At 43.3% G+C, this 22,443-nt stretch overlaps 1 protein-coding gene across 50 annotated transcripts in view; it reads left to right on the top strand.

Moving 5' to 3' along the window:
- The window catches only part of XRRA1 (X-ray radiation resistance associated 1), a 107,806-nt gene that overhangs the window by 63,194 nt on the left and 22,169 nt on the right, over positions 1–22,443 (top strand). The gene's annotated exons all lie outside the window — the stretch shown is intronic.

Here is a 22,443-nt window from a genome sequence, read left to right as displayed (position 1 = left end):
GCTTTTTTTCGTTGGCAGGCTTTTTATTACTGATTCAGTTTCAGAACTTGTTATTGGTCTATTCAGGGGTTCAGTTTCTTCCTGGTTCAGTCTTGGGTGGTTGTATGTGTCCATGGATTTATCCATTTCTTCTAGGTTTTATACCTCATATGTTCGTAGTAGTCTCTGATGTTTTTTGTAATTCTGTGGGGTCAGTGGTAACATCCCTTTGTCATATCTAATTGTTTTTATTTGTATCTTCTGTCTTTTATTAATCTAGCTAGCAGTCTCTATCTCATTAACTTTTTCAAAAAACCAACTCCTGTATTTGTTGATCTTTTTTCTTTTCTTTGAGACAGGGTCTCACTCTGTCACCCAGGCTGGAGCGCAGTTGCATGATCTCAGTTCACAGCAGCCTCAACCTCCCATACTCAAGCAATCCTCCCACCTCAGCCTCCCAAGTAGCTGGAACTATAGGTGCACTTCATCATACCCAGCTAATTTTTTGATATTTTGTAGAGACAAGGTCTCACTGTGTTGCCCAGGCTGGTCTCAAACTCCTGAGCTCAAGAAACCATCCCACCTCAGCCTCCCAAATTGCTGGGATTACAGGCATTAGCCACCATATCCAGGCTGTGGATCTCTTGAATAGTTTTTTGCATCTAAATTTTCTTCACTTCAGCTGTGATTTTGGTTATTTCTTGTTTTTTGCTTGCTTTGGGGTTGGTTTCCTCTTGTTTCTTTAGTTTCTCTAGTTGTGATATTAGGTTGTTAATTTGAGATCTTTCTAACTTTTTGATGTGGGTATTTAATGCTATAAATTTCCCTCTTAACACTACCTTAGCTGTGTCCCAGAGATTCTGGTATTGAAGCAGCCCTGTTGTCTAGGGTGATACCTAAGGTTCATTGTCTCATGGCCAAGGAAATAAAGGATATGGACACACAAAGAGTGAGTTTAAGAGAGCGTAAGTTTAATAGGTGAAAGAAAGAATAGCTCCCTGCTAGAGAGAGGGGTCCTAGAGAAATAAGTTGCTGGATCTGCAGTGAAATGCAGGGGTTTTTATAGGTGCCTGGTGAGGAGGCAGTTTCTGATTTACATAGGGTGCAAAAGATTGATTAGACCAGGTGTGCATAGGACACTAAAAACTGGTTAGGAATAGCTGTGCCATTTGCATAGGGTATGAAAAGCTGGTCACCCCTAACCAAATTTTATTATGCAGGTGGGTCCTCTGCCTGGCCTGTGCCACACTGCCCATTCCTTTACTGTACATGTGGTAACAAACAAAACAAGGGAAGATGGAGCCTCTATGTTGGACATGCCTGGCCCACAGGTGGCCCTTTTCTATTGACACAGCTGCTGACATTCCCCTGTGCAAGATTCCAGCTCGCTTATCTATGTTTGCAGCTTGATTTTTCAGGCTTCTCTTTGTTGGAAAAAGATAATTTTTTTTTGAGACAGAGTAATGCTTTGTCACCCAGGATGGAGTGCAGTGGGTTCAAGTGATTCTCCTGCCTCAGCCCCCTGAGTAGCTGGAATTACAGGTGTGCCCCAACACACCTAGCTAATTTTTGTATTTTTAGTAAAGATGGGGTTTCACCACGTTAGCCCAGGCTGGTCTCAAACTCCTGACCTCAAGTGATCTGCCTGCCTCAGCCTCCCAAAGTGCTGGGATTACAGGCATAAGCTACCGTGCCTGGCTGGAAAAAAATAATTTCTTGTACTGCGTTTTGTTAAAAGGGAAGCTCTACTGAGGACTCTTTTACCTTCACTATCTGCCTTAATAATTTCTTTCTACCCCCTGTATCATATTTCCCTGCTGAGGAGTGGAAACACTACAGCTGGTAGGGGTATTGGAGGACAACTCTTTCTGGCTACTTCCTGCTGAAGAGGGGCATCATGTGGGGAACAGCAGCTAAGGCTCCTTCTGGAGTTGATCTAAAGGTTCTTGGAAGAAAGGCATGTCCATGTGTGGTTCCATCTGCAGCACCATTTGGAGTTTAATAGCTTCTAGGCAAGAAGAGATAAATTTTACAAGACGGTTTAGAATATAGGGTTTGAATATGAATATTAAGAATCCTGCTGGTGAATATTAAGAATCCTGCTGGGAGCCAAGATGGCCGAATAGGAACAGCTCTGGTCTACAGCTCCCAGCGTGAGCAACACAGAAGACGGGTGATTTCTGCATTTCCATCTGAGGTACCGGGTTCATCTCACTAGGGAGTGCCAGACAGTAGGCGCAGGTCAGTGGGTGTGCACACCGTGCGCGAGCCAAGGCAGGGCGAGGCATTGCCTCACTTGGGAAGCGCAAGGGGTCAGGGAGTTCCCTTTCTGAGTCAAAGAAAGGGGTGACGGATGGCACCTGGAAAATCAGGTCACTCCCACCCAAATACTGCGCTTTTCCAACGGGCTTAAAAAACGGCGCACCACGAGATTATATCCCACACCTGGCTCGGAGGGTCCTACGCCCACGGAGTCTCGCTGATTGCTAGCACAGCAGTCTGAGATCAAACCGCAAGGTGGCAGTGAGGCTGGGGGAGGGGCGCCCGCCATTGCCCAGGCTTGATTAGGTAAACAAAGCAGCCCGGAAGCTCGAACTGGGTGGAGCTCACCACAGCTCAAGGAGGCCTGCCTGTCTCTGTAGGCTCCACCTCTGGGGGCAGGGCACAGACAAACAAAAAGACAGCAGTAACCTCTGCAGACTTAAATGTCCCTGTCTGACAGCTTTGAAGAGAGCAGTGGTTCTCCCAGCATGCAGCTGGAGATCTGAGAACGGGCAGACTGCCTCAAGTGGGTCCCTGACCCCTGACCCCCGAGCAGCCTAACTGGGAGGCACCCCCCAGCAGGGGCACACTAACACCTCACACGGCAGGGTACTCCAACAGACCTGCAGCTGAGGGTCCTGTCTGTTAGAAGGAAAACTAACAAACAGAAAGGACATCCACACCAAAAACCCATCTGTACATCACCATCATCAAAGACCAAAAGTAGATAAAACCACAAAGATGGGGAAAAAACAGAACAGAAAAACTGGAAACTCTAAAAAGCAGAGCGCCTCTCCTCCTCCAAAGGAACGCAGTTCCTCACCAGCAACGGAACAAACCTGGATGGAGAATGACTTTCACGAGCTGAGAGAAGAAGGCTTCAGACGATCAAATTACTCTGAGCTATGGGAGGACATTCAAACCAAAGGCAAAGAAGTTGAAAACTTTGAAAAAAATTTAGAAGAATGTATAACTAGAATAACCAATACAGAGAAGTGCTTAAAGGAGCTGATGGAGCTGAAAGCCAAGGCTCGAGAACTACGTGAAGAATGCAGAAGCCTCAGGAGCCGATGCGATCAACTGGAAAAAAGGGTATCAGTGATGGAAGATCAAATGAATGAAATGAAGCGAGAAGGGAAGTTTAGAGAAAAAGGAATAAAAAGAAATGAGCAAAGCCTCCAAGAAATATGGGACTATGTGAAAAGACCAAATCTACGTCTGATTGGTGTACCTGAAAGTGATGGGGAGAATGGAACCAAGTTGGAAAACACTCTGCAGGATATTATCCAGGAGAACTTCCCCAATCTAGCAAGGCAGGCCAATGTTCAGATTCAGGAAATACAGAGAATGCCACAAAGATACTCCTTGAGAAGAGCAACTCCAAGACACATAATTGTCAGATTCACCAAAGTTGAAATGAAGGAAAAAATGTTAAGGGCAGCCAGAGAGAAAGGTCGGGTTACCCTCAAAGGGAAGCCCATCAGACTAACAGCGGATCTCTCGGCAGAAACCCTACAAGCCAGAAGAGAGTGGGGGCCAATATTCAACATTCTTAAAGAAAAGAATTTTCAACCCAGAATTTCATATCCAGCCAAACTAAGCTTCATAAGTGAAAGAGAAATAAAATCCTTTACAGACAAGCAAATGCTGAGAGATTTTGTCACCACCAGGCCTGCCTTACAAGAGCTCCTGAAGGAAGCACTAAACATGGAAAGGAACAACCAGTACCAGCCGCTGCAAAATCATGCCAAAATGTAAAGACCATCGAGACTAGGAAGAAACTGCATTAACTAACGAGCAAAATAACCAGATAACATCATAATGACAGGATCAAATTCACACATAACAATATTAAATTTAAATGTAAATGGACTAAATGCTCCAATTAAAAGACACAGACTGGCAAATTGGATAAAGAGTCAAGACCCATCAGTGTGCTGTATTCAGCAAACCCATCTCATGTGCAGAGACGCACATAGGCTCAAAATAAAAGGATGGAGGAAGATCTATCAAGCCAATGGAAAACAAAAAAAGGCAGGGGTTGCAATCCTAGTCTCGGATAAAACAGACTTTAAACCAACAAAGATCAAAGGAGACAAAGAAGGCCATTACATAATGGTAAAGGGATCAATTCAACAAGAAGAGCTAACTATCCTAAATATATATGCACCCAATACAGGAGCACCAAGATTCATAAAGCAAGTCCTGAGTGACCTACAAAGAGACTTAGACTCCCACACATTAATAATGGGAGACTTTAACACCCCACTGTCAACATTAGACAGATCAATGAGACACAAAGTCAACAAGGATACCCAGGAATGGAACTCAGCTCTGCACCAAGTGGACCTAATAGACATCTACAGAACTCTCCACCCCAAATCAACAGAATATACATTTTTTTCAGCACCACACCACACCTATTCCAAAATTGACCACATACTTGGAAGTAAAGCTCTCCTCAGCAAATGTAAAAGAACAGAAATTATAACAAACTGTCTCTCAGACCACAGTGCAATCAAACTAGAACTCAGGATTAAGAATCTCACTCAAAACCGCTCAACTACATGGAAACTGAACAACCTGCTCCTGAATGACTACTGGGTACATAACGAAATGAAGGCAGAAATAAAGATGTTCTTTGAAACCAACGAGAACAAAGACACAACATACCAGAATCTCTGGGACACATTCAAAGCAGTTTGTAGAGGGAAATTTATAGCACTAAATGCCCACAAGAGAAAGCAGGAAAGATCCAAAATTGACACCCTAACATCACAATTAAAAGAACTAGAAAAGCAAGAGCAAACACATTCAAAAGCTAGCAGAAGGCAAGAAATAACTAAAATCAGAGCAGAACTGAAGGAAATAGAGACACAAAAAACCCTTCAAAAAATTAATGAATCCAGGAGCTGGTTTTTTGAAAGGATCAACAAAATTGATAGACTGCTACCAAGACTAATAAAGAAAAAAAGAAGAATCAAATAGATGCAATAAAAAATGATAAAGGGGATATCACCACTGATCCCACAGAAATACAAGCTACCATCAGAGAATACTACAAACACCTCTATGCAAATAAACTAGAAAATCTAGAAGAAATGGATAAATTCCTGGACACATACACTCTCCGAAGACTAAACCAGGAAGAAGTTGAATCTCTGAATAGACCAATAACAGGAGCTGAAATTGTGGCAATAATCAATAGCTTACCAACCAAAAAGAGTCCAGGACCAGATGGATTCACAGCCGAATTCTACCAGAGGTACAAGGAGGAACTAGTACCATTCCTTCTGAAACTATTCCAATCAATAGAAAAAGAGGGAATCCTCCCTAACTCATTTTATGAGGCCAGCATCATTCTGATACCAAAGCCAGGCAGAGACACAACAAAAAAAGAGAATTTTAGACCAATATCTTTGATGAACATTGATGCAAAAATCCTCAATAAAATACTAACAAAACGAATCCAGCAGCACATCAAAAAGCTTACCCACCATGATCAAGTGGGCTTCATCCCTGGGATGCAAGGCTGGTTCAATATATGCAAATCAATAAATGTAATCCAGCATATAAACAGAACCAAAGACAAAAACCACATGATTATCTCAATAGATGCAGAAAAAGCCTTTGACAAAATTCAACAACCCTCCATGCTAAAAACTCTCAATAAATTAGGTATTGATGGGACGTATTTCAAAATAATAAGAGCTATTTATGACAAACCCACAGCCAATATCATACTGAATGGGCAGAAACTGGAAGCATTCCCTTTGAAAACTGGCACAAGACAGGGATGCCCTCTCTCACCACTCCTATTCAACACAGTGTTGGAAGTTCTGGCCAGGGCAATTAGGCAGGAGAAGGAAATAAAGGGTATTCAATTAGGAAAAGAGGAAGTCAAATTATCCCTCTTTGCAGACAACATGATTGTATATCTAGAAAACCCCATTGTCTCAGCCCAAAATCTCCTTAAGCTGATAAGCAACTTCAGCAAAGTCTCAGGATACAAAGTCAATGTACAAAAATCACAAGCATTCTTATACACCAATAACAGACAAACAGAGAGCCAAATCATGAGTGAACTCCCATTCACAATTGCTTCAAAGAGAATAAAATACCTAGGAATCCAACTTACAAGGGATGTGAAGGACCTCTTCAAGGAGAACTACAAACCACTGCTCAAAGAAATAAAAGAGGATACAAACAAATGGAAGAACATTCCATGCTCATGGGAAGGAAGAATCAATATCGTGAAAATGGCCATACTGCCCAAGGTAATTTACAGATTCAATGCCATCTGCATCAAGCTACCAATGACTTTCTTCACAGAATTGGAAAAAACTACTTTAAAGTTCATATGGAACCAAAAAAGAGCCCGCATCGCCAAGTCAATCCTAAGCCAAAAGAACAAAGCTGGAGGCATCACACTACCTGACTTCAAACTATACTATAAGGCTACAGTAACCAAAACAGCATGGTACCGGTACCAAAACAGAGATATAGACCAATGGAACAGAACAGAGCCCTCAGAAATAACGCCGCTTGTCTACAACCATCTGATCTTTGACAAACCTGAGAAAAACAAGCAATGGGGAAAGGATTCCCAGTTTAATAAATGGTGCTGGGAAAACTGTCTAGCCATATGTAGAAAGCTGAAACTGGATCCCTTCCTTACACCTTATACAAAAATTAATTCAAGATGGATTAAAGACTTAAACGTTAGACCTAAAACCATAAAAACCCTAGAAGAAAACCTAGGCATTACCATTCAGGACATAGGCATGGGCAAGGACTTCATGTCTAAAACACCAAAAGCAATGGCAACAAAAGCCAAAACTGACAAATGGGATCTGATTAAACTAAAGAGCTTCTGCACAGCAAAAGAAACTACCATCAGAGTGAACAGGCAACCTACAAAATGGGAGAAAATTTTCACAACCTACTCGTCTAACAAAGGGCTAATATCCAGAATCTACAATGAACTCAAACAAATTTACAAGAAAAAAACAAACAACCCCATCAAAAAGTGGGCAAAGGATATGAACAGACACTTCTCAAAAGAAGACATTTATGCAGCCAAAAGACACATGAAAAAATGCTCATCATCACTGGCCATCAGAGAAATGCAAATCAAAACCACAATGAGATACCATCTCACACCAGTTAGAATGGCAATCATTAAAAAGTCAGGAAACAACAGGTGCTGGAGAGGATGTGGAGAAATAGGAACACTTTTACACTGTTGGTGGGACTGTAAACTAGTTCAACCATTGTGGAAGTCAATGTGGCGATTCCTCAGGGATCTAGAACTGGAAATACCATTTGACCCAGCCATCCCATTACTGGGTATATACCCAAAGGATTATAAATCATGCTGCTATAAAGACACATGCACACGTATGTTTATTGCGGCATTATTCACAATAGCAAAGACTTGGAACCAACCCAAATGTCCAACAATGATAGACTGGATTAAGAAAATGTGGCACATATACACCATGGAATACTATGCAGCCATAAGAAATGATGAGTTCATGTCCTTTGTAGGGACATGGATGAAATTGGAAATCATCATTCTCAGTAAACTATCGCAAGAACAAAAAACCAAACACCACATATTCTCACTCATAAGTGGGAATTGAACAATGAGATCACATGGACACAGGAAGGGGAATATCACACTCTGGGGACTGTTGTGGGGTGGGGGGAGGGGGGAGGGATAGCATCAGGAGATATACCTAATGCTAGATGACGAGTTAGTGGGTGCAGCGCACCAGCATGGCACATGTATACATATGTAACTAACCTGCACAGTGTGCACATGTACCCTAAAACTTAAAGTATAATAAAATAAAAAATAAAAAAAAAGAATCCCATTATTAGTGGGGGTACTATAGGCTATAACCATGACAGTAGAGTTTGATACCTGATAGCCATTTGATGGGTTATAATACTAGTTGCCTCCACCAGATGTCGCTGTACTTTACCAGAAGTGTAATATAAAAGCAACATTTTTCTTTGAAAAAAAACATATATTCCCCCTTGACTTGCCATTAGAAGATAATTGTAGGCCTGGGCTATCTTTTATGACTTGTGATGTGATTGGGAGGAACACATTATTGGGTGGCTAGAGTAACTTTAGTGTTAACCTTGGCTAAATCCTTCCTGTAATTATTAATCCTGTTGTAAAAATTAGGCAGAATATTGCAGCAATTAGAATATTCCATCCAGAATTCTACATTGCAGGTACCACAGTATATAGTCCTACTGCAAATAGCAGAGTAAGTATAACAATTTACACAAGGGTGGTGTAGTAGATAATTTCCATCTTAAATTTTACTCACCAAGAATTTCCCTTTGGGAGTCTATGAAGTTACAAGTGTAATCTCATGGATAATCAAAATCTTCCCACAAGTATGCATCAAAAAGAAGTTCTAGTATCTCACAGCGAATCTCGAGAGGAAAAGTAGAAATAACTGAAAGTATCTGATAAGGTAGGAGTGGGACTGAGTAGGATGAATAGCCCTTACTCATTTACTTATCTTTTATGATTTTCAGCTTAAGATCTCCTATTTCTTCACATGGATATCCAGGACATTCCTCTGGGCTGTCTGGGGTTGCTCTCTCTCTCAGGTTTCCAGGCTTTGACTTGAGTGATGCATCCAGGAGTCCATTCCTGTGACTTTTATCGCTGAGGGGTTGAAAGAACAGTGTAGGGCCCTTCCTAACTTGGGCTTAGGTAGGGAGACAGAGGGCAGAGTCTTTATTAATACCACATCTCCTGGGTTAAATAATGATGGTCCTATTTTGGGGGGTTGGGCTTCTGCTAGTTGTGTTAATTCCTGTTGGAAGTGAGCTAGGGGGGTTACATGCTTAACCAATTTAGAGGTGTCTTGGTCTAATAGAAAATCACTTGTAAGGAAAGGCTGTTAATACAGCATTTAAAATGGGGTCAGACCTAACTTTGAAGGGGTATTTCTTACCCACAGTAAAGCCATGGGAAGAAGAGTGACCCAAGGAAGGTTAGTTTCTTGGAACAGTTTTCTGAGATGTCTTTTGATAATATCGTTTGTCTTCTCTACCTTTCCTGAGGACTGGGGTCTCCAAGCACAATGGAGATGATACTGTATGCCTAGTGCCTTTGTGACCCCTTATGTGACAGCTGTCTTAAGCAAGGGGCCATTGTCACCTTGAAGGCACTTAGGTAGACTAAAGTGGGGAGTTATTTCATTAACTAACAAACACTTTTATTACCTTGGAGGCCTTTTCTGTACAGCATGGAAATGCTTCTATCCAGTTAGTGAAAGTATCTACCCATACCAGGATGTATTGGATGTCCTTCTTCTTTGGCACGTGGGTGAAGTCTATCTGCCAGTCCTTCCCTGGATGGCTTCCCATCCTTTAGGTTTGAGGAGGAAGGAGATGCCTGTTAAGGGGATTATTATTATTTTGAGACACAGTTTCACTCTGTTGCTCAGGCTTCAGTGTAGTGGCGTGATCTCAGCTCACTGCAACCTCCACCTCCTGTGTTAAAGCAATTCTCGTGCCTCAGCCTCCCAAGTAACTGGGATTACAGGCGTGCACCACCACATCTGGTTAATTTTTTTTGTATTATTAGTAGAGATGGGGTTTTGCAATGTTGGCCAGGCTGGTCTCGAACTCCTGATGTCAAGTGATCCACCCGCCAAAGTGCTGGGATTACAGTGTGAGCCACCGTGCCCAGCCAAGGGGATTATTTTTAAGACAGACTTCACAAGCACTAACAAGCTGCTTGACTGTTATTAAGTTCTCTCCTGAAAAATCTCTGGGCACACTGATAAGTTTTATCCTTTCCCAAGTGAAAAGCTTGATGAAGGATCTTAAGGACTTTCCACTGGCGGGAGGCTGGCAAGTGGAGTTTGCCATCCTCTTACTGTAGCCATCCTGAGAGCTGAAAAGTATACCCTTGAGAAGTGGCCCACTCTGCCTCTGCAGGGGAGTACTGAGGCTTAATTTCTCTTATGGAGCCTTCCCAGATTAGAGGGGCTTCAAGTGCATTGAGGCCCTGAGGCTGACTTGCTGCTGACTTGGCTGCCTCATCAGCTAACTTGTTTCCTTAGGCTACTTCATCTGCTCCCTTCTGATGTCCCTTACAATGCATCACTGCTACCTCTCGTGGAAGGAAAACTGAGGATAATAACTTGTTAATTTCCTGATGGTATTTTATAGGTTATCTTTAGTAGTAGGAAAGTGTCTTTCCTCCCAAATGGCAGCATGAGCATAAAGAACTAAGAAAGCATACTTGGATTCTGTGTAAATGTTAGCTACCTTTCCCTTGCTTAATTCAAGTGTTCTTGTAAGAGCTATCAGTTCAGCTAGTTGAATGCTTGTGCCTGGGGAGAGGGGTGCACTTTCAATGTCATTCAGAGTGTACATTGCATATCCCACCTTACAGACTCCTTGTTCCACAAAGGAACTTCCATTTGTGAAGAGCATCCAATCTGGATTTTCTAGGGAAGTTTCCCTGAGAGCTTCCCTGGCTACGTAGGTCTGTACCACAACTTGTTCACAGTCATGTTCAGGTTCCTCAGTTTCCTTGGGGAGGAAAGTGGCTGAGTTTAGGCAAGAGCAAGTTTTTAACTGGATTGTAGACCCTTCTAATATCAGAGCCTGATATTTAGGGAGTCAGCTTTCTGTTAGCCAAGGGCATCCCTTAGAGGACAGCAATCGTGCTACATTATGTGGGGTATAAACAGTTAAGCTATTTCCCAGGGTTAATTTGGTGGCCTCTGGTATCAGTAGGGCCACTTTGGCAATGGCTCAGAGGCATGATGGCCATTCTTTAGCCACCAAATCAAGTTCCTTACTTAGGGAGCCCACTGGCTGTTGAGCTGGTCCTCGGGCTTGAGTTAAAACTTCCAGGGCCATTCCCTTCCTTTCTGATACAAAAGATTGAAGACCCTCCCTATGGGAAGGCTGAGGACTGGTACCTTAAGTAAGGCTTGTTTTAACTGATTAAAGGCCTTTTGAGCTTCAGGTTCTCAGGTTAGGAAATGAGTTTTAGCCACTTGAGTTTTTTGTTTGTTTTTTTTTTTGAGACGGAGTCTTGCTGTCACCCAGGCTGGAGCGCAGTGGCGTGATCTCAGCTCACTGCAACCTCCACCTCCCGGGTTCATGCGATTCTCCTGTCTCAGCCTCCTGGGTAGCTGGGAATACAGGCGTGTGCCACCATGCCCAGCTAATTTTTGTATTTTTAGTAGAGACGGGGTTTCACCATGTTGGCCAGGATGGTCTTGATCTCTTGACTTCATGATCCGCCCACCTTGGCCTCCCAAAGTGCTGGGATTACAGGTGTGAGCCACCGTGTCCGGCCTTGAGTTTTTTTTGTGAGGTGATATAGGGGGTAAACTATCTCACCATACCAAGATGAGTTTGCAGAATCCTGTAATGCCCCCAAATCCTCTTAGTTGCTTGAAGGTTTTAGGGAGGGGGAAGGAGGAAATTGGCTTACTCCTTTCTTCCCCTAATGCTCTGGTCCCTTCAGACAACACTACACCCAGGTACTTCACTGAGGTTTGGCAAAGCTTGACGTTAGATTTTGAAACCTTATATCTTCTGTTGGCTAAGAAATTAAGAAGAGCTTCACTGCCTTCCTGAGATGCTTCCTCAGTTGGGGCACAAAACAGTATGTCATCTACATATGGCAAGACCCTGACCTGAGGATGGGAAAACTCAGAGAGGTCCTTTGACAGTACCTGTCCAAACAAGCGGGGACTGTCTCAAAATCCCTGAGGCAGCACTGTCCATGTTAACTTGGCATCTGGCCAGAGGGATCTTCGAAGGCAAACAGGTATCGAGAGTCAGGATGTAACGCTATATAGAAAAAGGCATCCTTTAGATCTAGGACTGAACCATTTAGTTCCCTCAGGTATTTGGGTTAGCAAAGTATAGGGATTAGGGACCACTGGATGAGTTGGAACTATGGCCTTATTAATGATGTGGAGGATCTGATCTAGTCTCCATTCTCCATTGGGTTTTTGCACTCCTAATATTGGGGTGTTGCAGGGGCTGCTACAAGGTTCGAGGAGGCCCTGCATTTTCAGGTTATTAATAATGGCTTCTAGCCTCTTCCTAGCCTTGGCTTTAGGGGATATTGTCTCTGGTTAAGAAAAGAAGTGGGATCCTTAAGATGGATCTGAACTGGCCTATTTTTCCTTGAGTTGCTCACACTTCTGGATTAATAATAGCTTCCATCTGGGGGAGACAAAGAGTTTGTCTTGGGGCTATAAGGATGCTGGCCCCCATGCAAGCTAAAATGTCTCTGCCTAATGAAGGAGTGGTACTTTCAGGCATGAGTAAGAAGGCATGAGTAAATAATAGGTCCTCCCAAGTACAACTAAGGGGTTGAGAAAAATATCAGGTTAGAACTTTACCTGAGATGCCCATCATGGTCATGCTATGGGAAAAGGGGAGGCCTGGATTAGGGAGAAGAGGGATACTGGTTCCAATGTCTAGAAGAAGGTCCACCTTCCTTCCTTCCTTCAATTTTCAGAATCACCTGGGGCTCCTGTGCAGTAATGACAGTTTCAGCTGCTGGAGCCAGGGGTCTGAACCCCAGGACCCATCAGTCCTGTTGGACCATCTGTGAGACTGGTTCTGAACCCAGTGACCTCCATCTCCAGGGGCAGTCTGATCTCCAGTGGTCCCAACCACTGGCTGGACATGGTTGGGGTGGCTTCTACTTGCTGCCTGGGCACTCCTTCTTAAAGTGCCCTGGCTTGCCACACTGGTAGCAACTAATGGATACACCTTGGGGATCCTGGACTTTGCAAGTTTGCAAAGCAGCTACTAGAGCCTCTGCCTTCTCTCGTGTTTCCTCTCTTTCTCCAGGGCCTCCTTCTGGTCCCTATTATGAAAGACCAAGGTAACCACCCTCAAGTGGTTTTTCAAGGTGCTATCTGGTCCTATAGCCTGCTTCTACAGTTTCCTTCTAATATTGGGAGCTGCCAGTGTAATAAACTTGTCCTTGAGGGTTAGCTGTCCCTTGACTGAGTAGGGGATAAGGAGGTGTGTTTTATTAGTGCTTCTCTCAGCCTTTCCATAAAGGCTGCAGGATTCTCATCTGGCTTTTGGTTTATCTTGGACAGTTTAGAGTAATGAAGAGGTTTGGCTCTCCTAGTTCTTTGTAGGCCCTCCAATATGCACATTAATAAGTGTTTCCTTTTCCATTCATTTGTGGAGTCATCAGGGTTCCAAATCAGGGTTGTCAAGAGGTACTGCCTCTCTTCTCTACTGGGAATGATGGTTCCCCTATCTCTTCACCTTCCCTATTTTCTCTTTTCCTTTTTGGCCTACTGTAAGAAACATACTGCTTGTCTCCAAATTTCTCTGATGCATGCAGAGCTGCCTGCTTTTCAGCTGCGGTTAGGGTTTGGCTTAGGAGCAGCATAACATCTCTCCATGAGAGGTCAAACACCTGAGTTAAATTTTGGAAAGCTTCTTTATACCTATCGGAGTCATCAGAAAATCAGCCTAAGTATCCCTTTATTTGCCTAAGGTCATGCAATGAGACAGGAACTTGAACCCTAGTGGCATCACCTCCATTGGTCATTTCCTGCAGGGGTAAGAGTGAAGCTGGGGGAGTGGGGAATTTTGGAGATAGTGGAACTAGAGGAGCTGATGGCACAGTTGGAGGGGGCCCTAAATAAGGGGGACAGGAAGAGCCGGGACACTCAATAGCTGCCTGAAGTTGCTTTTTTAGTTTTGGGGAATCATTACCTTTTGGATTGCCTGATATGACTGCTAAAAGAGCTTGGTTGATTGTCCAGTGCATGCAAAGGTCTAGTAAGAAGGCCATGCCCTTGTGCAAAAGCAGTTTCAGGATTAAAGGAGTCTCAGTGCTTCAGAATTCACTTGAGAGGGGTGCAGGCTAAAGATGGCTAGAAAGCTAGGGGAGACAAGGAGTCCCTTATTCCCCTCCTTCCTTTAGAATGGCCCAAGGTAGACAGGAAGACAATGGGAGCATCCCCCAACTGTTTTCCCTTCTTAGTTCCCTGAGCCTCGGCATCTGTTAAAAGGTGCTACTCTTGGATGCAGGCATGTCCCTCAGGCATGGATCTAGAGAAGCTAAGTGATGGATTTAGTCACACTCACCCATGCAACTCTAATCCTCCACTGGTGATTTCCCTTTGACTTCCTAACTTCTGTGATCTATGTGGCTACCTGATAGATGGCTCTTGGGAAAGACTATGTAACAGTTGTATTTGCAAGGCCCCTTAATGGAGAGAGTGTACTGGGTTGAGCTCTATACTGCTATTATGGCCTGGACTAAAATATTTATTGTTAGGCAGTGGTTCTGGTTAACTTTAAGACATTACATCCCCTTACTATTTAAGTACCATTTTAATGAGAGGCAGAATAGGTGCCTTAAAAGAATGTAGGAACTGAATGGTGGTTTTCCTGCTGATGGGACAATATCAAAACTAAAATTTGGTTTTGGAGGACATTTTCCTCCTCATTGTTGAGTTTTCCCATTCACAGAAGGAGCATAAAGCCTGGCCTCTAGTAGAGGAGTACAAAAGGGGAGGAGAATTGGAAAACTAGAGTGTTTAGGCAAAGGGCTGACAAGGTACCTCATGGAGAGGATTTCTATTCCACTAGGTGGTGCTGTAGACCTTGAAATACCATGTGATCTCCAGACCAAGGGGGTAGAGAGAGATGCTCACTGCCGGGGAAAGGGAGATCCTTTCTATTCCTAGAAAATCACAAAAATGGCAATCCTTTGCATTATATTCCTGGTTACTATGGCATTTGCTGATCCTATCTAACAGGATTATGTCCCTGAAGTGTAAAAATTCCCACAGCATTTCATACAGAGAGGGGATAGGAGACATGGCAGTCAACAGGAAAGAAGGAAAAATGCAATAGGAAAAGCTTGGAGATCCTGTTACTGATGCTCAGTGGGCAGTCAGAGTCTGAGGTTAATCCAGAAGCCTTCGGGTAACACCTGGGTATAGCCCTGGCCAGGAACTATCAGTTGCCTCTGGACCTCTTCCAGCCCCATGCAATAGCTAGGCTCTCCATGAAAGGAAACTGGTATGAAACAGAGTCAACATTCCCAGCACCCTGAGGGTACCAAGGGATTCACTAAGTTCTCCCGAGCAAGCCTGTCGTCTAAGTCTTGAGATGGGTGGCATTCCCTAAGGGCATCTAGGTGACCATCAGACACCGAGTGTTTTTGGTTTTATTTTAAAATGGAGGGCAGAAGGCCCCAAAATGAAAGTAAAGATTTGGGGTCTGCTCCTATACTCACCCTTCTGATGAATCTACCTTGGATCCCAGATGGGCCCCACAATGAAGTGGCCTCATTGTTGGGGGTGATACCCGAGGTTTGTTGTCTCATGGCTGAGGAAATCAAGGACCTGGGCACACAAAGAGTGAGGTTAAGAGTGGAAGTTTAATAGGTGAAAGAGAATAGCTTTCTGCTGGAGAGCGGGATCCCAGAGAAATGGCTTGTCAGATCTGTGGTTAAATGCAGGGGCTTTTATAGGTGCCTGATGAGGAGGCAGTATCTGATTTACATAGGGTGTGAAAGATTGGTTGGACCAGGTGTGCCATCTGCATAGGGTATGAAAAACTCATTAGAACTAGGTTTGTCATTTGCATAGGGCACAAAAAAATGGTTGCCCCCATACTAATCTTCTAATATGCAGGCAGGTCCTCTGCCTGGCCTGCACCATGTTGCCCATCCCTTTACTGTACACATATTAACAAAAAAAGAAAAGACGGAGCCTCCATGTTGGACATGCCTGGCTCCCAGGTAGCCCTTTTCTATTGGCACAACTGCTGGCATTCCCCCGTGCAAACTTCCAGCTTGCTTATCTATGTTTTCAGCTCAGTTTTTCAGGCTGCCCTTTGTTAGAAAAAAATAATTTCTTGGGCTGCTTCTTGCTAAAAGGGAAGCTTTGCTGGACTCTTTTACCCTATCTGCCTAAATAATTTCTTTCTACCTCCTGTATCAGTATGTTGCCTCTTTGTTCTCATTAGTTTCAAAGAATATCTTGATTTCTCCCTTAATTTCATTATTTACCCAAAAGTCATTCAGGAGCAGGTTTATTTCAATGTAATTATATGGTTTTGAACAATTTTCTTAGTATTTCTATTTTATGGTGCTGTGCTCCAAGAGTGTGGTTAGTATGATTTCATTTTTTTTTTAAATTGTACTGAGGATTGTTCTATATCTGATTGCGTGGTTGACTTTAGAATATGTGCCACGTGCAGCTGAGAAGAATGTATATTCTGTTGTTTTGGGGTGGAGTGTTCTGTAGATGTCAGTTGGGTCCATATGGTCAAGTATTGAGTTCAGGTCATTAATATCTTTGTCAGTTTTCTGCCTCAATGATCTGTCTAATATTATTATTGGGGTATTCATGTCCTGCACAATTATTGTATGTTTATCCAAGTCTCTTTATATGTCTCTAAAAGCAACTTGCTTTTTGAATCTGGGTCTCCTCTGTTGGATGCATATATATTTAGGATAGTTCTTGTTTAATTGAGCTCTTTACCATTATATAATGTCCTTCTTTGTCTTTTTTTTTAATCTTTGTTGGTTTAATGTCTGTTTTGTCTGAGTTTAGAATAATTTCAACAACCCCTGCTTTTTTTCTCTTTTCCATTTGCTTGGTAGATTTTTCTCCATCTGTTTGCTTTGAGCCTATGGGTGTCATCACATGTGAGATGGGTCTCTTGAAGACAGCATACCATCAGGTCTTGCTTCTTTATTCAACTGATCACTCTGTGCCATTTAGCTCATTTATATTCAAAGTTAATATTGATATGTGAGGATTTGTTCATTATTATGCAGACTTGTTCATGTGGTTGCTTTATAGTGTTAATGGTCTATTTACTTAAGTGTGTTTTTGTAGTGGCCGGTAACAGTCTTTTCTTTCCAAGTTTAGCACTCCCTTCAAGACCTCTTGTAGGCATATCTGGTCTGATAGTAATGAAATCCCTTAGCATTTGCATGTCTGAAAAGGATCTTATTTCTCCTTCACTTACAAAGCTTAGCTTGGCTGGATATGAAATTCTTGGTTGGAAATTCTTTTCTTTAAGAATGTTGAGCCCAGCGCAGTGGCTCATACCTGTAATCCTAGCACTTTGGGAAGCTGAGGCAGGTGGATCACTTGAGGCCAGAAGTTCAAGAGCAGCCTGGCCAATATGGTGAAACCCTGTCTCTACTAAAAATACAAAAAATTAGGTGTGGTGACGCATGCTTGTAATCCCAGTTACTGGGGAGACTGAGGTATGAGAATCACTTGAACCTGGGAGGCGGAGGTTGCAGTGAACCAAGATCACACCATTGTACTCCAGCCTGGATGACGGGAGCGAGACTCTGTCTCAGAAAAAAAAAAAAAAAAAGATTGACTATAGGCCCCCATTCTCCTCTGGTTTGTGCTGAAAGGTCTGCTGTTTGTTAGTTGATGGGGTTTTTTTGTAGGTGACCTGTCCTTTCTCTCTAGCTGCCTTTAACATTTCTATCATTTTGACCTTGGAGAATCCAATTACTATGTTTCTTGGGGATGGTCTTCTTGTGTAGTATTTCACCAGGGGTTCTCTGCATTTCCTGAATTTGAATGTTGGCCTCTATAGCAAAGTTGGGGAAATTTTCATGCATGATAACCTGAAATGTGTTTTCCAAATTGCTTGCTTTCTCTCCTTGCATTTCAGGGATACCAATGAGTCATATTTTTGGTCTCTTTACATAATCCCATATTTCTCAGAGGTTTTGCTCATTCTTCCTTACTATTTTTTTATTTTGGTCTGACTGAGTTATTTTGAAGAGCCAGTCTTTCAGCTCTGAGTCTTTCCTCAGCTTGGTTGATTCTGCTGTTAACATTGCAGTTGTATTCTGAAATTCTTAAAGTGAGTTTTTCAGCTGTATCAGCTCACTTTGCTTCTTTCTTAACATGGCCATTTCATCTTTCATCTCCCATATTATTTTATTTATTCCTTAGATTCCTTGTATTGGGTTTCAACTTTCTCCTGAATGTCAGTGATCTCCATTCCCATCCATATACTGAATTCCATTTCTGTCATTTCAACCTGTTTAAGAACCATTGCTGGAGAACTAGTGTGGTCATTTGGAGGTAAAAAGACACTCTGGCTTTTTGATTTGCCAGAGTTCTTGTCTGGTTCTTTCTCATCTGTGTGGGCTGGTATTCCATCAATCTTTGAAGGTGCCATCCTTTGGATGGGCCAGGGTGCAGGACCACTGGTGTCCATGCTTAATGTTCATGCTGGCAGTGGCAGTGGAAGTGGGTGTGCTTATGCTGGCAGTAATGGCATGGTGGGGTACGTGCACACCCACCCAGTCTCCAGATTTGGAAAGTTTTCTGTTATTCTTTGAATAAGCTTTCTACCCCTTTTGTCTTTCTCATATCCCTCTTTAACTTTAGCAACCCTAATATTTTCTTTTTTGATGTTGTCCCATAGATCCTGCAAGCTTTCTTTATTCCTTTTCATTCTTCTTCCTTTTTTCTCCTCTGACTGTATATTTTCATATAATCTTTGAGCTCACTGATTCTTTCCTCTGTTTGATTAATTCTGCTGTTGATACTCTCTGTTGACTTTTTCATTTCATTCATTATATTTTTCAATTCCAGGATTTCTTTGATTTTTTTTTTTTTTTTTTTTAATTATTTCAATCTCCTTGTTAAATTTTTCTGGTAAATTTCTGAATTGATTCTCTGTGTTTTCTTGAAGTTCACTGTGCTTCCTTAAAACATCTGTTTTGGCTGGGCATAGTGACTCATGCCTATAATCCCAGCACTTTGGGAGGCTGAAGTAGGAAGATTGCTTGAGCCCAGGAGTTCAAGACCAGCCTGGCAACAAAGTGAGTCTCCCATGTCTACAAAAAAATAAAAACATTAACCAGGCATGGTGGTGCATGCCTGTGGTCCCAGCTACATGGGAGGCTGAGGTGGGAGGATTGCTTGAGCCCAGGAGGTTGAGGCTGCAGTAAGCCATGTTCATGTCACTGTACTCCAACCTGGGTGACAGAATGAGAGCCTGTCTCCAAAAAAAGCACAAAACAAAACAAAAAAATTAAAAAAACCCAAAAAAATGTTCTTTTGAATTCTTTGTCTGAGAGATCACACATCTCTATTACTTTATGTTTGATCTCTGGCATCTTATTTTGTCTGTTTGGTGACGTCATATTTCCCTGAATATTCCTGATGTTTGTAGAAGTGTGATGATATCCGTGCCTTGAAATATTAGGTATTTATTTTTGCCTTTGTAGTCTGGCTTTGTGTGTGCCTGTCCTTCTTCAGAGGGACTTCCAGGGATTCTAGGCAGACTGACTGTTACATTTCCTGAGCTTGGGACCACTACTGGCATCTCAGCACTGAGCGATGGTCTAAACCCAGGCTTGCTGCAAGTCTTGCTAAGACTAAGATTGGTGTGGCTTTCTGGCCCAAATGGCTCTAGGAAGACCCAAACACAGGACTGGGGCTATGTGGGAATGTTGGCCAAGGGGACCTGAGTCCAGAACACTGTCCCAGTGGCCCAGATATGTGTGCCTCCCAGCAGGTCTCTGCATGGGCAGGATGGGTCCCAGCTGTAGCCAGAGGGACTGAATTTAAGACTGGGGCATGTTGGGATCTGCTGTAGGAATGAAGCTGGTGGTCCATCTCATTGGCTTAGACAGGTGTATGTCACCTAGCAGGTCCCTGCACAAGTAGTTCCTTGACTGCAACAAGAGGGGCCAGAACTGAGACTGGGTCCCCTTGGGATCTGCCGTGGGATGGAGGCTGGTGTGCCTGTCATGGTGGTTCAGACAGGCACACATCTGCCTGCATGTCTCCGCACAGATGGAATAATTCCCTGATTGTAGAGGGAGGGGCTGGAACTGACCATAGGCCCCCTTGGGATCTGCTGTGGAACAGAGGCTAGAGAGCCCTGTCTTGGTTTAGGGAGGTGCACATTGCCTAGCAAGTTCCTGCACAGATAGGATAGTTCCCTGACTACAGCAGGCGGGGCCAAATCGCAGACTGGGCCTCCTCAGGATCTGCTGTGAGGTAGAGGCTGGAGAGCCCAGTCTCATTGGCTCAGAGGGGCATGTGTCTCCTAGCAAGTCCCTATGCAGATGAGATAGTAACCTGATTGCAGCAGGAGGGGCCAGGGCTGACACTGGGCCCCGTTAGGATTTGATATGGGAAGAAGCCCATCTTGTTGGCCCAGACAGTCATGTGTCTCCCAGCAGGTCTCAGCACAGATAGGATAATTCTCCACTGTAGTGACAGGGGTCAGAGCTGAGACTGGGTCCTCTCAGGATTTGCTGTAGGGTAAAGGCTAGAAAGCCCAGCCTCATTGGCTCAGAGGGGCATGTGTCTTCCAGCAAGTCCCTGCACAGTCTGGTTAGTTCTCTGATTGCAGCTGGAGGGACCAGGTCTCAAACTGGGTCCCCTCAGAATTTGCTGTGGGACAGAAGTTGGTGAACTCATCTGGGAGCCTCAGGCTGCAAGATATAGGTGAGTCTCCCTCTGGGTCCTTGTGCAAGAGGCTGTGAGCAGGGACCTCAGCTGAGAGGGGGTGGATCAGAAAAACGGCAACTTTCAGGCTTACTGCTAAGATCAATGTCAGCAGGCAGACAAGCCTTTCCACCAAGGCACTAGTGTGCCCTACTCCTTCTGGACCTCTCTGCAGATGGTTTTGATTGCAGGCTCAAGGCCAAATATGGCTGTAGCCCAGGACCTTGGAAGCCTGGGGTGTTTCTAGGCTTGAACTGGGGAGCAAGCTTGGTGGATCAGCCACTTGGGTGTTGGTCTGTGCCCTCAAAACAATCCTTCAATGTCTTGGGATCCACCAGGGTTTCAAAAACTCCTACCTGAATCTTGATGCTCCTGCAGAGAGACTTTTGACTGTGGGCGGGTGTGGAATTTTTGTGGTTGTGAGGGGACATGAGTGGGTTACTTTCTATTCCACCATCTTCTCTCTGCCTTTTTGCATTCTGAGAGTCTCTCCACTCAGTCTTCCATTTTATGAATTAGTTCTTCACCTGGGTCCATTCTTCTATCCAGCACATGTATGAGTTATTTCCATTATAAATTTACAGCTTTGTTAGTAGCTTTGCTTCCACAACCATCTGCTTTTGTTTCAGGAGTGAAACTTTTGAATTTCTCAGAGGATACTAATGATTCTGTTTTGAAGTTTTTATAACTTTTGTTAAATAAACTGTTTTTATTCAGGTGATAATTCTTCCCTTTTTTATATTGTTAATTTTCCTCAAATAGTAGGAGATTCTTGATTATTCAGTCTTTTTGTATAACAATCCTCAATCAGAAGCTTAAAATGCAGTAATTCCTGTGATTGTGGGGAGAGCAGGATGCGCGTTCAGACAGTGTGCCCATCTTTCTAGAGGTGCTGTTGTTTTCTAGGGTTCATTGCTTAGCACTCACACTTGCAACCGTGGCCCATCCCCCAGGGAATTCCTACTTTGTTCATTGCACAAAGCTTTCCCAAACTCCCTTGCAGACCCTCATCACAGGAGAAGTTATTTATGCCATGTTGTTCCATCTCCTATTACTGTTTTCTTCATTTTCATGTGACTTGTCTCATTATAATATCATTAACATGTAGAAGGTGTCGGTTAACTAGGGTAAAGGTGAGCAATGTCTGCACAGGATCTAGTCCCAGCAGATGCTATGCTGTGTTAGGTTGAACTCAGCTGTTAGACTCATCTCATTCTGACGGTCCCAAGAATGAAATCACTCTGCAGCCTCCTCCTTATGACTGTGTGCTGGTTGTTCTTGGTATCTCTCCTGAATTCACTGGCTCAACACATTCTGTTTCTACTAATATAAGAAATATTTCCAAATCCTCTGACAGAATGTCTTCTGTATACATTTTTCTCTTCTAAGACAGTTGGTTAGCTTTCTGCTCAGTATGGACTCCCCGGTAATTCTGAGACTCGAAAGTGCTTATGTGCTTTAAAGTCAGATTGAAGGTCAGTCAGTGTGGCTGAAATACAGTGAATGAGGGAGAGAGTATCATGAAATGAGACTGAAGAAGTAGGCAGGGGCCCGATCATGCAGGACATCAGAGGACTAGATAAGCAGTTTGTATTTTATCCTAAGTGCAAAGGGACTTATTACCTGATGCATGTCACAGCCAGCTCCTCTTCCTAGTTAGCACTGGGGCTGAGGACCAATGAGAACTCCC

This window comes from Pan troglodytes, chromosome 9, assembly GCF_028858775.2.
Source record: "Pan troglodytes isolate AG18354 chromosome 9, NHGRI_mPanTro3-v2.0_pri, whole genome shotgun sequence".
Lineage (NCBI taxonomy): Eukaryota > Metazoa > Chordata > Mammalia > Primates > Hominidae > Pan > Pan troglodytes.
Note: the sequence above shows the minus strand (reverse complement) of the source record. Positions and strands in the feature narration are given on the sequence as shown.